General features: G+C 50.8%; 1 non-coding gene and 1 pseudogene across 1 annotated transcript; one reads left to right on the forward strand and one right to left on the reverse strand.

Moving 5' to 3' along the window:
• LOC120381498 overlaps window positions 1–11,727 on the reverse strand; it is a 384,534-nt pseudogene that overhangs the window by 344,689 nt on the left and 28,118 nt on the right.
• Window positions 5,162–5,234, forward strand: TRNAV-AAC. The gene has a single exon. It is a non-coding gene; the product is annotated as a tRNA-Val (tRNA).

The following is an 11,727-nucleotide window of genomic DNA, read 5'->3' on the forward strand; positions in this document are numbered from 1 at the left end:
AGGCAGGAGCCTCCTCAGTGTGACTCCCCCCAGGGGACGCTCTCACTGGGGGAAGCCTCCTTGGCTTCAGCACCTCCTGGGACTGACCTTGGACCTTTCAGCCCCCCTGTTCCACACCAGGAGCTTCCTGCAGTGAGTCCACCTGAATCGGACACCTGGGAAAGCCTCACCCCCCCCCCCCCGAAGGGGAGTCCTGCACCCCAACTTCCACAGTCACCAGTGACTCTCAGCCAGCGCTGTACAACAGAAGGTTCATTAGGGGTCTGTAATCCAGCCTGGGAAAGTTCTGTGTTCGCACAGGAAGCAGGAAGATTCAGCAACATCCATCTTGGGGAGACCCCGAACTCAGAGCCTGGGCTCTCCCCTCGAGTCCCCAACCAGCAGACTCCTTGCTCCCAACAGCCCGACTCAGCCAGGCCCTTTGCCCCTCGTCTGTCCTTTGTCCTGTTTCCCTGGCAACCTGCTCACCTGGCCTCCAGCTCGTTCTTTATTCTCCGACTGCTCCCAGCCAGCTGGCCTCTTGCAGCAGGTGCGCCCCGGCCATCGGTTGCTAGGAGACAGAATTTGTGGCCTTTGTCTGGGCCCAGGCAGCTCGACAGCAGCCACACCTGCCCTTTGGGGGTCTCTGCCAAGATTTAACCCCCTTGTCCCACCACAGAGATCCGTGGTCCCAAAGCACTTCAGGGTCATGCCCCCCACCCCTGTCCATGCTCCCCCCGAGTCGTGGCTGGGAGTGGGGCCGCAGCTAAGGGGGAAGGGACACAGACAGGGGTAAGGGGGCTGAGGCAGGGGCCAGAGCTGGAGCCAAGAGAAGAGCTGGGTGGCTCCCCCTCTGCACCCCCATAGGGGCTGGCCCGGGCCCAGTTGCATCCCCCTGAATGTTACTCCATCCCCCTGGCAGGGTGCACCCCACATTTTGGACCTTTAACCTAGATAATCGTGCAACAAATGGGGAAACTGAGGTACACACAAGATGCAAACAAAACATCCAGAAAATTCCCACTTCGTCACAGGGGTGTCAGTGGGGTCTGAGCTGGGCAGCAGCACAGGAAAGTGGGGAGGTTAAACTGCAAAACATCCCCCTGTGTTCCCGCAAAACCCTCTCGTTTATCCCCTAACCCCTCCCCATGAAAATCTCCACCCCTGCCCTGGCCCACACAGACCCCCTCACTCCAACGCAGATTTTTAACTTTTCTTACTTGTCCTTGGCCTTCCACAAACATTGTTCCCATCAAAATGACCCAGGGCTTTTACAATGAGAATGAGAAAACAAACTAAATCAAACCCAAAGAAACCGCTATCGACCTCCCCACCAGACACACTTTGGGTCTGAATTTTTCTACAGAAATGTTGAGGCAATAAAACTCTCACTGCTCTTGTCCAGAAACAAACCTAAGCCCCCCATGCAGTACCTGGGGCATCTATGTCTGACCCACCAAGGCTTCAGCTCCTTTGGGGAGATTTCCAGCTGCCCAATTCTGCTGCTATTCCAGGGGAGCAATTCCAGACTCCTGTCAGCATTTATCTCAGCCCCGTTCTGGGCATCACAGGTTTCTCCGCGAAAGGGCAGCGAGTGGTTCTAGGGTCCAGTGATCCTCCTCCAAATCGAGCTAGAACCTGGGACTCCTTCCCCTTCCCCAGGTTGTGGGCGGGGAGGCATTTCACAGAGCTCTCGGAGCTATAGCCCGTGGCTAAGGAGAGAGAAAAAGCCTCCTATCCCGCTCTGTTCTGGGGGCTGGGTTTCCTCCTGAAGCCTCTGCCCCCCCACCGAGTGCCTATGGCTCATCCCTGACCCTTGCTGCTGCTCCTTGCTATAGACTATGAAAGGAGCGGAGGCAGCGCAGGAGCCTTCTGGGGACACAGATCTGAGGCTTTGGGAAAGACACATTGTCTGAGACATCAGAGCGCTGCAAACCGTGCAGCCACCCCCTCAATCCGGGGCCTGTTCCAGCCCTGAGTCTGGGCTGCTGCGATCCCTCCCCCAGAGCAGGGCGCCCACAGATTACAGCCTGGAAATAGGCGTGTGAGACTAGCTCCTGTTTTCCCTGACAGGGCCTCCCCTAGACCAAGCGGCGTCCCAGGCAAGACGTGTCTTCAGTGCCCCCCACCCCCGCTCCATATGTTAAACCATTGAATACCTTATTTTTATTGCATTTGTAGCTCATTTCATGATTTTGATGCACAATCTGGTTGCAGGATTTTCTCTATCATATAAGACAATAAATGTTCATGCTAGGATGTGTAAATCTGCATTTATTCATGCCATATATAAGCAAATGAAAAAATCATTTCTTTTAACCATATAGAAACTTTTAATTTTGACAGTAACTGAAATGTACTAACATCTAGAAATGGAGCACTCACCAGCACAGGGTGGGCCGGTATTAAATAGTTGTACAGTCGGAGACAAACAGCGTTAGGATGTTAACCCCTAACTCCTGCTTTCCCTGGTCAAAGGTCGCTTCTCTTGCCTTTCCCCCATGAACTGAAGCACAGCATTTAAGAGATCCAGAGACTAGTTAATGACGTTTCCAAGGGCTAAAATAGCAAGCGATGTCCGTCTTGCATTGGCCATTGTTGACTGGAGAGATGGTTTATGGAGAATAAACCTGAAGGTGAGAAGCAGCAGCCCAAAAAGGCCCCCTGCAGGTGTTGAAGTAGCTCAGTTGGGAGAGCATTAGACTAAAGGTCCCTGGTTCAATCCCAGGCTTCAGCAGGCTGTTTTATCCCTCTTGCTGCAGCAGTGGGCTCTTTCCTGGAAGCACAACACTGCCTTTACTCAATGTAAGTCCCTCATTTTGGGCTTCACTGCAGGAAAAGGCAGCATTGGCTTCTGCACCCAGTTGGCCCACCAGACCTTTCTTTTTTCACTTGCTGCTTCTCAGCAAGGGGAAGAAAAAGATGCTCCCCTTCAAGCTAGAGTCACAAAGGTGATGTAAGGACGACTTCCTGATCCCTGGCTCCAGTCCTCTGTTCTTCCAGCTGACCCATCAAAGAGCTGCTGCCAGTTTCTCCAGGTTCGCCCATCAGTGTGTGCCAGGGTGAGCACCACCAAAGTGCAGGGAATTTGAGGGCAGGGCAGGGCAGTGTAATGGACTTTCTGTAGTATAGTGGTTCTCACATTTGCCTAACCTGCATCAAGCAGGCTAGGCAGAACTGACACCATCATCTCTCAGGTGTTCCCTTTAAGCAGAGCACAACTTTGAAATACGGGCAGCATAGAACCAATATTCATAATGTCAACTACAAAAATGATACACATTTAGAGATAGCATCATTATAATCAGCCAATCAGAACCTCTCCATAGACCCCTTACACAACAACCTTTCTACAATATTGGCTGCAAATATAGAACAGCAGTCGCAACGGTGATCTATACAGTTACAGATTATGTCAGTAACGTCACAGGAGGTGACACAGCATCAGTGAGACTGATACTGGAATACTGCCTCCAGTTTTGGTGTCCTCGTTTGAAAAAGATGTTGTGAAATTAGAGTTTGGGACAGCAAAGAGCCACCAAATGTTCTGAGGGCTGGAGAAAAATGCCTTCTAGGGAGCTATTGAAAGAGCTCAACCTGTTTAGCTGATCAAAAGAAGATTGAAAGGTGACTTCACTGAAGTATTGAAGTGTCTTAATGGAGAGATAAGATTGGTTATTAAAGGGCTCTTGAATCGAGCAGAGAAAAGCATAACAAGACCCAGTGGCTGGAAGGTGAAAAGAGACAAATTCATATTACAATTAAGGCTCAAATATTCAACAGTGAGGATGATTCACCACAGGAACAAGCTACCAAGGAAAGTGGTGGATTCTCCAACTCTTGATGTCATTTCATGAAGACTAGATGCCTTTCTGGAATGTGTTTGCCCCAAAAGTAGCTCTTGTGTCATACAGGAGGCCTGTGATATGCAGGGGGTCAGATTAGATGCTCTAATGGTCTCTTCTGGCCATAAAGTCGACTTATTTCTGACAAACTGAGCGTAACATTGGGAGCAGCGTCTGATGTTTTCCTGTCTAGCCGGCTTGCTGCCTAGAACGAACGCTCCTTGAGTGGGGTGATCCACAGGGAGTAGCTCAAACCTCCAAAGAGCCTGGCCAGGGGCAGGACATTGGCACAGCAAGGGAGGGGTGTGGCAGTGACATCACAAAGGCCTTTTGCAGGACCTCAGACTATTGGTCCAAGGTGGTGGGGAGGTGGTGACCTCACAGAGAGATGCTGACATCAGCCAGGCAGGACAGGGGCGAGGGGCCAGGGAAACCTCAGAGACCCCTGTGGCTTTGCTTCAGCAAGTCTCCTTCTCCGGGTCTCTCTTTGAGGACTAAGTATTCGGGTTCACGGACGTGAGCGCCAGGAGGAACCTCTTTCGAGTTTTCTCCTTCCCTTTCAGTGATTTTACTGGAAAACAGCCGTCCCTGTTTAGAAGGTAAGAGCCTCCTGGAGGTGTGAAACCTGTTCAGTCTGATCCATCTGGTGAGAGTTGAATTCTAGGCATGGAAAACACGAGTTTAAGGTGGCAGAATTTCATTCCGCACCTGGATTTTGTCCCTTAGAATCACTGGGGACATTGGGGGTTGTCCTTTTTGTTTCACCTCTTGCTCCATCCACTGTCTGATCCCTCTTTTCTCTTCGTCTCTTGCTTCCTTTGTCCTTTCTCCTGTTCCCCTCCCAACACCAGGTTTTTTTCTCCTGCTGATAACCGCTCACGTTAACTGATCACTCTCGTTATAGTGTGTATGGCAACACCCATTTTTTTCATGTTCTCTGTGTGTATATATATTTCCTACTGTATTTTTAACTGCATGCATCCGATGAAGTAGGTTTTAGCCCACAAAAGCTTATGCTCAAATACATTTGTTAGTCTCTATGGTGCCACATGTTCTCCTTGTTCTTTTTGCAGATAAATTAATGGAGGTTAAGTCCATTAATGGCTATTAGCCAGGATGGGTAAGGAATGGTGTCCCTAGCCTCTGTTTGTCAGAGAGTGGAGATGGATGGCAGGAGAGAGATCACTTGATCATTACCTGTTAAGTTAACTCCCTCTGGGGCACCTGGCATTGGCCACTGTTGGCAGATAGGATATGGGGTTGGATGGACCTTTGGTCTGACCCAGTCTGGCCGTTCTTATGTTCTTATGAAGGGAGGGGCAGAGCACTGCGACAGAGTTTCTGTAGTGTAGTGGTTATCACGTTTGCCTAACACGCAAAAGGTCCCTGGTTCAAAACCAGGCAGAAACATGAGGGCTTAATTTTTCCCAGCTCCTAGTGGCCTGTCCCTGCTGTTGTAGGAGCAGCAGTGACTTCTATGCTCAATAGGTCTGTTATACTTCCCCCATTACCATTTTTGTCTCCTCTCCCGATCTGAATGCCTGTGAAGTGGCTTTCCCCCTCCCCCTCCCGCTCCCTCCTGCAATGCTTGTGGGATGAAGGGGCTGGTTGAACAGCTGAAAGAGCAGAAGAGCTCCTAGATAGAGAAGGTGTCTGGGACTCTCATTAGGCAGCACTCACACACCCAGAGCAGGGACACTGCATGGACACTGCCCAAGGTGGAGTGTGACCCACCAGATGCAGCCAAGTCATCTCCAGTCGCAGGCCATGAGGAGCAGGTCCTTAAAAGGGGAAGGGGCCCTGTGCTCAGGAGTCACTCACAAGCTTGTACCTCCAGTGAATGCCCTTCGCCCCGACCGCCTGGCCAGTGGTCGCTGCATTGCAGTTCATTCTGCCTCAGGAAGACTTACCTTCATCGCACCGTCCATCGCGGCGCTGTGGGACACTTACTTGGCAGAATCCTGTGCCTGCCTCTTGGCTTCCCAGGGATGGCTACTTGCAGCCCAGGAGAAGAAGGATGGTTCTGGTGAAAGAAAGACAAGCAAAGCACTGGGAGGAAATTTGGGTGTGGGCTCTGCGCTGGGGGTGGGGGTGGGTGCAGGAGGGGTGGTGCAGCTCCCAAAGTGACCGGTACACACAACCCTCCGGCAGCAGCTCCTAGATGAGTTGGGCCAGGGGATCTCCATGTGATGCTGTCTGCAGGCGCTGCCCCCAGAGCTGCCATTGGCTACAGTTCCTGGCCAATGGGAGCTGCAGAGTCGGTGCTCGGGGCAGGGGCAGCACGTGGAGACACTCCCCCCCACCCCAGGGTATGCTGGGACATGCCAGCCACTTCTGGGAGCGGCACGGAGGGGCGGATGTAGAGTGGGCAGGGAGCCACCTTAGTGCTGCTGGCACATCTCTGCACACCCATTGGGGGAGGGGAGCAGAGGGCCTCCATGTGCTGCCTGGGGTAGGGGCAGTGCACAGAGCTGCCTCCCCTCCCGGGTCTATTACAGGAGTGGGTGGGTGGGGTCTTTTGGCCTGCAAGGTGCAGCAGGTCGGACTAGATGATCACATTGGTCCCTTCTGATCTTAAAGGCTCTGAGTCTAAAAGGGAGAGGGAAGTAAAGGAAATTAAAAAAATAAAATAAACCAAGCACTGTAATACCAGGATGACTCCAACTGCTCATTATATAGTCCCACCCCTTTCTTCCTCCACTGGGTGTTTAATGACCTGTTGGGATTTGGGACACTGATTCTCTCATTCCATTGATAAACTGATACAACATGACTGAAATTAAACCAATTCCCAGTGTAGGAATCATCACATCAGCTGGGAATCAAACACAGGTCAACTGCATGGAAGGCAGCTATGCTCACCACTATACCACCAATGCATCTGGGGAAAGTCTCTGATTTTTCACACTTGGTGATTGGTCACCTTACTTCTCAGCATGAGGCAAATGTCTCTGTGGTCTCTGCCATTCATCGTGGGGAGTTTCCCCACTGATAACAGTTCTTGCTGGGTTGGGGAGGGGAGAGAGAAGAGGCGTTTATTTTGTTTCATTCCTCTCCATTTTCTGTTCCTCCCCGTCCCTTCCAGGGTCCTCCCTTCCATTTCAGACTGTGCAGTGACACCCTCCCCGCACCCAGGACTCTCGAGCCTCTGGAGCAGCACGATCCCATGAGATCCTCAGTGACCAAGGGTCTTTTCCAACTTCCAGGAGACCCAGCTTGAGTCTAAAGGAAGCTCTGTTCCTTCCTGGGGATCCTCTCTCCCTTCATGGAGATCAAGAGCATGAAGCCTCTGCCTTGCCTCCTGGGTCTGAATTAATGTCCCATTTCCCACTATGTGCTCGAAAGAAACAAATGTTTCTAACCCAGGTGAGTGGAGTTAATTCAGCTGGAATCCTTCACCCACATTCCTTAGGAGATACAGACTCTCTGTGACACAGACTGACTGGGGTTCATCTCTGCATGTCCCCAATGGGGAAGGAGAGACACTGAGGGCGAAGGAAGAAGATGGACAGAAGGAGTCAAATGGGGCTAGACCAGAATAGGACATTTTCTTCCTGTTAAAATGTACTAGACTCTAATTGCTTAAACCAAAACAAAAACCCACCAGCTTCTGTTTGAACCATCAGCTTTTCACAGAGCAGCCAAAGTGGTGAAGCACAGACACACATAACCACCGACAGCCCAAGTTTGTCTAAGAAGCACCTATAGTGGCTCATGCAGGGGGAAATACAGCTGTGGGTGTGAGTTCAGGCCTCACCCAGAGCGTTGGTTTTCATTAGCCACGGAGCTTCCCCCACTTGCTTTGCCCAATTCACATGGAAAGTGCCATAGGAGGGTGATGAGAGTAAATTCTAAACTCTGAAATGCGGAGGTTGGCCCAGAGATTGGAATAAGGGGTTTGAAGAGAAAAAGCTCTAAGAGTATAAAACCAGACAGTCTCCAGGGGCAGGTTCGGTACAACGCCTCAACAGGGAGCCATTTGGGGGGGTTCACTCCCTCTGTTAAATGTCCTGAGAGGTATTTGAAGATGAAGATAACGCCATGGCTAACAGGTGACTGGCATGTCCTGGGTTAAAGAAAGGGACCTGGGTTAATAGTCTGAAGATTTGCGTTACCGTCACTGTCTGACCCCCCTTCAGTGCGGAGCAGGTGTGTACGTTGCTGGGTGGAACGCAGAGACTCCTGCAGAGCAGGGGCAGCTGTTTCCATGGCAGAGAGCCTGGCACTTAGGACACTTTCTACACTTGCTGTTTTGAAGCAATTCAGTAAAATAACAGTGGAGCTACAATGTCTGGTCCAAAATTTCAGCCCCCCTGGTGCAAAAACGCTATTTTAGGATCTACATCGGAGGCTCCCGGCACTAGGACACCTGACCAGAGAGCTCAGTAGTGGGTGTAAGAGCTGCTGACTCTGAGGGTCCCGGGCTAAATCCACTTGCAGGGGGAAGTGTTTTGATTTATTTGATGGCTAATGAGCACCAGCTACCAGGGGAGAAGCCCTGAGAGTCGCTGCCACTCCAGCTGCTGCTGGGGCAGGGGGGAGCCCCAGGGGGCCAGCTGCTGCTCTGGCCACCCCAGAAGTGCTGCCAGAGGCCACCAAGCTGTGGCTGCTCCTGCTGCCCTCGGGACCACTGGTCAAGTGGTCCCCGGGCCAGCCGCATTGGCCGCTGCTTGGGCAGCCCCTGGAGCCAGTTGATTGAGTGGCCCTGGAGTCAGCCACTGTGCCCACTGCAGAAGTCACGGAGGTTGCAGGAAGTCACAGAATCTGTCACTTCCACCACCTCCGTGACAGACACGGAGACAAACCCCTCCCTGCTGTGACTGCAGTTCCTGGAAGGAAAGAGAAGAACAGAAAGTGACGAGAGAAAGAAAAAGAGAGATTCCCTGTCACCTCTCTCCCTGCTGCCTCCCCCCCTTGTATTCTGTAACCCCATCTCACTGGGTTCCCTGTGCTGGTGCCATGGGGGTGACACTAGAGTTCTGGGGATTTGGGGGGCTCTTCATTTCTCAACATTTCACACAAATTTGTCTTTGGGCTGAAATTTCTCCTGTTAGGCCTCTGTCAGAGCTGTACCCCACCCTGTTTGTGGGTGGTGGAGGGAAAAGGGGAGATGTAAATTGCAGAGCAGGCAGAGAAGTCTCCCATAAAGGGTCATATTGATCCGGTGACTGGTTCTGACCTGGGTCACACGTCCTCTGACACAGGCTCATGTGCAGAACATGGGAGCTCTGGCTTGTCCTAAATGCTGTAGACTGTGAGTTCCTGGAAAGGGCAGGGGAGAGGGAGCAAGAGGAGAAAGGCAGAGACATTGGAGATGAGGAATTGCGGGGAGAAGGAGAGAACAGAGAGACAATAAATGATTGAAGCAGAACAGGTGTCCCAACTCCATCTTGCTCATCACAGGTGTTCAGAGAGACAGGTAGTTTTCCAGTGTCAAGTCTGAACTTTGATTCTAACAATGTGCACTGAAATATCAAGGGGATCTCCACATACCTGATCTCTTCCCCCCTCCCCTTTTTTAGTATTAACTTTTATTTTGACGTATTTGGCTTAACAGTGATCGTCTCTTTCCCCACCTGTATTGCAATTTGGGGTTTATGTTTATTTTGACTCCCTGTTGTTCATGTCATTATAATTATAACAGCAAAGGAAACTGCAGGAGCAAAAACTGACTCAAAACTTCATGTCCCCATCATGCTGGAACATCCTACAAACAGCTCACGCAGCTGGAATCATAACACGCAAGGCCAGGGGATGGGAGATGCAGGTTTCCGTGTGTTCTGTCTTTCTCAGATGACACATTCCAGCCCCTTGTGTGCCTCCATCCTGTATGACCTGCTGGACTTTGACACATTTATTGTTTCATTCTATAGATAATGTGATTGTAACACAATGTGACTGAAATTAAACCACTTCCAGATGAGGAAACAACAAAAGAGAAAAGCCATTATTGCATTGACTGGGAATAAAACCCAGATAAATTGCTTAGAAAGCACCCATGCACACCACTATACCAATGCATCTGGCAGGAGTAGCTTTCCTGCAGGCTCTGTGTGCTGGCAGAGGGAGTGACACATGACCACAGAGTTAATGAGCAGGGTGGATGGGCTGGAAGCTGCCTGACAGCTGGGAGCAGAGTTAGGATCCCAGAGTGACTGAAAGGGGGCAATGGTGAAAACAGATCTCACTGGGAGCTGGCCCCACACCAGCCCCGCCCCAGGAGAGGGGAACTGAAGCTCAACTTCAAGCACAGAAAACTCTTCCTTGAGAAGGAAGGGGACAGCTTGTTTTAAAGACCAGGTTTCTGTTTGTTCCTGCTACGTACGGAGGGGCTGGGTAGTGCTGATTCCTACCCCCAGACTCTGGGAGGATAACAAACAATTCAGGCTGCCAGTGACCTGCAGGAGGGAGATGATTTTTGACAGTGACGGACGCCTCGTCCTAAAGGCCTTTGTCTGCCCCCTTCCAGTGACTGTTTGGTACAGGAATGCAGCCCCCACTCCTGGGTCTCTCCTGGGGAAATAATGTTTCTGTGCAAAACACCAAAGCTTTTAACAGAAAGGAAGAAAAGGAAATGGCCACATGATGGGACTAGGACATAAGGAATGAAACACAAGATGCTTCTCCACGTGCATTGACTTTTAACCTTGTTGGTGGTGGTGTTGTATCCATGTTGGTCCCAGGGGTCCTCTGGGGCGCCGGGCATTGGCCACTTTCGGGAGAGTGGGCTAGATGAACTGGTCTGACTCAGTGTGGCTGTTCTTATGTTCTAACTGCTGGTTATGGAAGAGACGAACTTCCAGGCTACACAGAACTGAAGAAGTGTGTGGGGTTAGCTCCACAGCTTGTCTCTTTCACCAACAGAGGTTGGTCCTCTGCAAGCTCCTACCCTCACCCGCCTTGTCTCTCTTGGACTCTGAAAAGTGTTTTCTCTCCACTCCCCTTGGAGAGATGTTAAGTTTCCCTTTGGGCAACTATCAGGCTGAAGCAATTGTATTGACTGTGACACTAGAATTGAAGATTTAATATTATAAATAAATGAGTCTAAACCTGAGGTTCTGGTTTTCACATTGGTTTTTCTAACTCAGTTCCCAGTTCTCTTCTAGAAAGGCCTCCAGGCTGCCTGCCCAGCCCAGCAAAAGTGGCCAGGAGAAAGCCCACACAGCTGCTCTTTCAGGTACTTGAAGGCTGCTATCAAATCCCCCCTCACTCCGTCAGTCCCCAGTCTGTGGCAGTGCCTGGGATTCTTCCGTCCTAAGTGCAGGACTCTGCACTTCTCCTTGTTGAACCTCCTCAGATTTCTTTTGGCCCAATCCTCCAATTTGTCTAGGTCACTCTGGACCCAAACCCTGTCCTCCAGCGCTTGGATTCTTTACATGCTTTCACAGAGCAAAGAGCACATGTTCCATGATTTCATAGGGCAGAGTTTTGTGCTATCGGGAGCTTTCCCTGTGTGAATTTGACAGGTGGATCAACACAGAGACACACTGTGACCCTTCTCAGGGTGCTGAGGACTGTGAGTCTCCTTGTTGCCACCTGCCACAAGGAAGAGGGAGTTTTGCATTTGGCAGCTGGATGTTAGTGACCAAACTCACCAGCCTGCTGGAACTCAAGGACCCTCCTCTGAGCTACAGCAGCCACCTTAACCCTTGAGTTCCTTCAATGTGTCCCCCTCTGGGGTCCAGCCCGGATCACCAGATAGTTGGTGAAATCCCAGATCCTGTCTTCCCCAAGTATCCCAGGTTACTAGTTTTACTGTGGACCATTGCTACTGTATCTCACACAGCACCTGAGTCCAGTTATCGAACAAGCAAAAAATTTATTTAACAACGGATAGAGATTTAAACAAACAAACGTGAGTGATGGAAACCAACTGTTACCAACTAAACAAAGGCAGAAAATG

The sequence above is a fragment of the Mauremys reevesii genome, linkage group 14, assembly GCF_016161935.1.
Source record: "Mauremys reevesii isolate NIE-2019 linkage group 14, ASM1616193v1, whole genome shotgun sequence".
Lineage (NCBI taxonomy): Eukaryota > Metazoa > Chordata > Testudines > Geoemydidae > Mauremys > Mauremys reevesii.